Genomic DNA, 6,000 nt, shown 5'->3' on the forward strand with positions numbered 1-6,000 from the left:
GGATTTGGTATTACTTGTGTACAAAACATGGAATCTCTGAGTGTTGGAATAATCTAGATGGGATCTTAAGTCATAAGTGGATACTAGTTGACATCTGGGCCACACATGTTACACATCTGATGTACATAACAAACTGTTATTTAACAATAGCTGAATGATTGTTTAGCTGTTACTGCATCCTGGATATTGGGGCTGAGGTAACATTTTTTTTCCCCAGGACTTTCTGTAAAACTGACCATATTTGAATAGAATAAACTTTTCTTTAACCATGTTGTATATTTCAAAACTATTTAAGAATTTAATCATAGAAATGAAATTTTAAAATATATTATTTTTTCTAAGCCTACAGATAGAATCTTGCATTTGAAATATATAATGTAAAACATAGCAGCAAATATTCAAACATTATTGACTAGTTTTATTAAAAATTATTTTTTTCATTTTAAGAGATGTGTGCAACAAGACTCACTCATTTCCATAAAACTATTCCACCATCCTCAGTAAATAACAAGTCTGAAATATCACTCCAGCTTATGAAGACCTTCATAAGAACAGTAACATAAAACTAGAAAAATAAAAATCTTCTCAGATGTTTAATAGTTCTATAAATAAAGAAGTAAAGTTATTTTAAAAAGCTATTATAAAAATGTCAATAAAATACACCCCAAACTACATTACATCATTTCTGAGGAAACACTAACCAAGCAAGCTTTACCTGAATATGCAAAATTAAAATTAAAATAGTAACTCTGGATGGTGTTGATGGTTCAGAGGCTAAGCACCCAGAGCATTCCTGTGGGCAAAGACATTTATTTCTATATGGCCTGTTTTTGACTTTATGGAGCAGCCTCCAATTCTTTGCATTTCTGGAACATACAAGGGCCTATGCCACCTGTTACTTTATAGGGTACTATATGAGCTTCTGGCTTTTTCCTGAATTACATTTCCATTTAGAATGATGTGTGGCCTATACGTAGCCTCATGCTGTAAGTTTTCTTTTAAAGTTTTATCTCATTTAATGATCAATTTTTGTACTGGAGAATTTGATTGGCTAAGTAGGTTCCTTAATTGGATTTTCTTGTTTTTGTTCATAATGCATGGTCAACACATTCATCCAAACATCACATTTCTATGCTTTAAATTTGTCCACACCCTTTATTTTCTGGCAAAGGAGCCATTGCTTTCTTAGACTGTTCTATTTTCTTTGTGCTTCTATCAACAAGACTTGCTCTTGACATTCTTTGGGATTTTCCACAGAGACAATGTTTTACTCCCTTCACAAGATTTATTAAAAACCTCAGGAAAAGAAGACAAATGAAAACTTGAAACTGCTGCATTGAGGATGGGTGGAACCCGGGGTGAACCTTGAGGCTCCCTCTACCACATCAGCCTCTGGGCCCTTGGGATTTAAATTCGCAACTCAGAAAAATCTACTTCAGTTTCAGAGATGTTTAGGATTGTTTTTCAATGTTTCTTATTAGTTTAAATGGGAAATGTCAATTACTCAAATGCCAAGGGGTCTCCAATAATTTAAGTTGACTCATAGATCATGGGATTTGACAATCACTGGGAATAGCAAATAAGTTTTAGAGTCATTGTCAGTAGTCAATATCTAAAGTCTGTCCCAATTGAGAAATCGTTTCCCTTTGCTGTCATTTAAAGAGAAAGAAAAAACAAATTGTGCCTTCTAATTTAATCTAAAATGTTGGAAGACACTCTGACCACTTTCAAAATTCTGGTTCTGGGAGTAAAAATGAAAGTATTTTTAATTTCACACTGTACCAATTATAGGTGCAACTTTGAAATTTCCCCTTTTCTTAGATTTGACAAATGTTACCTAGTGTTTTCATAATGACATAATAGTTTTGTGGAGTACACAATCAAAATGTCATTACTGCACATTACCCAACCACTGAACATGCCATTCTCTGCCAGAGAATCTTTTCTTAGTACATGTGTTTCAAAAACACTTACTCTGTAAATGAAAGATTAAGGCTTAGCTGACCTAGATGGAGCTGTGGGGATTTAAAATTCAAGGATCAATCGTCTTGGGTCTACCTCAGTTCAATTCTTTTTTCAATTTTTTGGATGACTTGGTGGATTCATTTCACTTCTGTGGACAAAGAAAATCTTTCATGCTTGCTTTAAAAAAATAAAATAAAAACCCAAACCAAGCCAAACAAAACAGAGTGAAATAAGCAAGCAATCTTAACATGATTCTCTCTTTGAATAAGATACCATGAGTAGTGTTCATTTCATATTGTTAAGACAAGCTGGAAATTCTATTGCTGATCCTGAAACCTCTCAGGAGATTGACAGAAAAGTCCCAGACAAATGTATAAATTTATTTGGAAATAAATCTTATTCATAAAAACATCTCTTAAGTGTTTCATGGCATTCAACCTCTTACTCCTAAACTCTAAGATGAGCATAAAATTCTTTTATCTGCTATTTATGAAGAACCAACAACAGAGAGACCCAACATAATCAGAGATACTGTACTTCCTTTTTAAGTTCTGTAAGTAAAGAAATAACAAACATAAAACCTTTGAAGAGTGCCTGGTAGGTATGGAATTTTGAAAATGTAATCTTACATGGAGAAGTTCTTTTCCAAATGTCTCATGATTTCCAATTCTGCTTACTTTTGAGGAAAAGAAAATTACTGAAAATATCTTTAGAACTTTAAAGAACTCAATTTCCATTAGAAATTGAAAATAAAGTTTAAGAACACGTTTAGTTCCATAAAAAAACCAGTTTTAGGTAGCAATCTGATTATACTTTAAGACATGTTAAAATATACCGTTAACAAGTTTCCAAATGCATTTATTTCCATAACAGGTTGCTATTGCTAGACTATGGTGTGTCCCCTCTAAAAGTCATTAGATATATTGTGAGGTGTTAAGGGGTGGAAAATTAATTCACTACAGTGTTTAGAGATGGGGCCTCTGGGAAGTGATTAGGTTTAAATAAAATCATCAGGGTAGAGGGCCCAAGACTGAATTCTTATGACTTTATAAGAAGAAAGGAAGACACAAGAGAACACACATTTATGTTTGCTCTCTCTTGCTATGTGATACCCTGCAGCACTTCTGGAGGCTGCCAGCAAAAAGGTCATCACCAGCTGTGGCTCTGTGATCTTGAACCTCCCAAACTGTGAGCCAACTTAGCCTCTTTTCATTAAAACTCACCCAGGATATGGTATAGTGCTATTAGTAACAAAAGATCGATTATAATACTCAGGTTTTCTTTGAAAATTAATTGCGTACTAACTAGCAAGACCTTCAAATAGAAGTAAAAAAAATACATTTTTAACATTCAATAACTCGCAGACAAAAATAATAGTATAGATTTGCTTTTTCTTTATTTTATTATATTTGGTATCAGGGATTGAACTGAGCCATATCCCCAGCCCTTTTTTAATGTTTTATTTGGAGACAGGGTCTGACTGAGTTGCTTAGCGCCTCACTAAATTGCTGCGGTTGGCTTTGAACTTGTGATCCCCCTGCCTTAGCCTCCTGAGCCTCTGGGATTACAGGCGTGCACCACCACACCCAGCAGATTTACTTCTTTTACTCTAATGGAATAATGGGACCAAATTTACTTTCAAATATTTAACAAGTCAATAATAGACAAAATATTAAGAAACAATTTTCAGACACTGGCTAAAGGAAATCACAAGAGCATAGGTCCCTAAGAAGAGGCTGTTAGAATAGCAATCACCAAGAATACAAGTAACAGTAAATGTTGGCAAGGATGTGGGGAAAAAGATTCATTCATATATTGTTGGTGGTAATGCAAATTGGTGCAACCACTGTTGAAAGCAGTATGGAGATTTCTTAGAAAACTTGGAATGGAACCACCATTTTACCCAATTATCCCACTCCTTGGTCTATATCCAAAGGACTTAAAAACAGCATGCTATAGTGACACAGCTACATCAATGTTTATAGCAGCTCAATTAATAATACCAAGCTTTGGAACCAACCCAGGTGCCCTTCAACAGATGAATGGATAAAGAAAATGTGGATTTACACACAATGAAATATTACTCAGCTATAAAGAAGAATAAAATTATGGCATCTGTCAGTAAATGGATAGAACTAGAGACTATCATGCCAAGTGAAATAAACCAGTTCCCCAAAATGAAAGAGTGAATGTACTCTCTGATATGTACATATCATAACCCATGGGAGGGGGGACTATAGAAGTTCATTGGTGTTAAATATTTGAAAGTAAATCTGGTCCCATTATTCCACTTATTGAAGTTGAAGGCCTAGCAATGAAAGCTATTCAAAAATGAACTACTGGAGAAAAAAAAATCTTAAAAAAAATAGTTCAAAATTTACCTGTGGGAAAATACCAAGTGTTTAATTGTGTACTAAAAAACCCAGAAGGAAGAGGAAGGGGAACAGAAAGTATAATAGAAGAAATAATGGCCAAGAAGTTTCCAAATTTGTTGAAAATTGTAAAATCCAATAAATACACAAAACTCAAGGAATTCCAAGAAGAAATATGAAAATGACACCAGGCCTATCATAATCAAATATTTATGAACTAATGATAAAAAGAAAAACTTACATGTAGACACAGGAAAAAAGGGCATTCCTTATAAAGGAATATATTTTAAAATATCAGCATATTAGTTGTCCTGAGCTAAACAAGTAAAAAGATATTATTGTGACATCTTCAAAGTACTGAAAGAAATAATTATCATTGTATTATATTGTATATGCAATAAAATATCTTCCCAAAAATTAAGGAAAAAATGAAGACTTCTAGACAAAAATAGAGAGATCTCATCAGTAGACCTTTACTATAAAGTTTTAATTCATTAATTGTTAAATTCAGACAAAGTGTGATGGATGGAAATTTGTAAAAACTGAAGATCACGTGAAATGATCAATACATCATTACATATGAAATACTAAATATTTCATTTGAATTTTAATAATGTATCAAATATACCATTTAATAGGAAATATTTTCTTTACATGTTTTAAAAGCTCTTTAAACATAACTGAACACTTAAAACTAATAATAAATAATTTAGAAAATTATAACATTGAGGGGATCCAACATGGCGGCGAGTGGGGAGGCAGCGCTTTCAGTAGCTCCTCAACAACGGGGTCAGAGAGACGCATGGATACGCTTAGATTCGACCTGCTGAGAAACTCCTAGCAAAATTCCACTAAAGAGAGACCGGCCGGGAATTGGAAGGATTTTTGGAGGTGACAGTTTGCCCTAGACGAGTGAATCTCCGCCACGCAGCGCAGAGGTCCAGACCCGCCATCCGCTGCCTGCGCGACTCGGTGACTGTCGGCTGCCTGCACGCAGCCCCGGCGTCAGGGCGGATAGCCTCCAAGGCGCAGCACAGCAGGAGCAGTGCAGGGACTCTAGGAAGAGGTCTCTCGCCAAGCCTTCATGAAATAACGAACCGGGAGCTGAAACCAACCAGAGACAGACCAGTCCCACCCCTCCCTTCGGACACTCCGGCAAGGAGCCTGGGGCCCGCCATAGCAGAGAGGTGACATCACCAGAGTTCCGCCAACAGAATTCCTTCCGAGCGGAATCCACGTTAACAGGTGTGTGACTCCCACCCCCTCCAGATACAAGCAGCCAGGAAACATCTGGAATCTCTCTGGGGGCATGTCTGTAGGGAAGCAGAGGGGATTCCAGATCCCCACCTCCCCTTAACACCAGCGGCGACACCCAAGATCTTAGCCGCCAGTTTCTGGGGGCATGCCCACCAAAGGGGTCCTGAAAAATTAAACTGTTGGTTCCCAGATCACTCCACCACAGCACTGGGGCTTAGATGAATGACAGAGAGGGTGTTCATCGTTTGGGATATAGGACACGCGGTGGGGCTGCAAGTGTAATCAGATCCTTGGGGAACCGCCTCTGGTGAACAGGACCTGGTTGGCTGGCTGGGAGGAGAAACAGGGGGAGGGGCCGGATAAGTGAAAGGGCTCTGGACTAACAGGATTGAGAGACTCCCAGGAG

This window comes from Marmota marmota, unplaced genomic scaffold (assembly GCF_001458135.2).
Source record: "Marmota marmota marmota unplaced genomic scaffold, marMar, whole genome shotgun sequence".
NCBI lineage: Eukaryota > Metazoa > Chordata > Mammalia > Rodentia > Sciuridae > Marmota > Marmota marmota.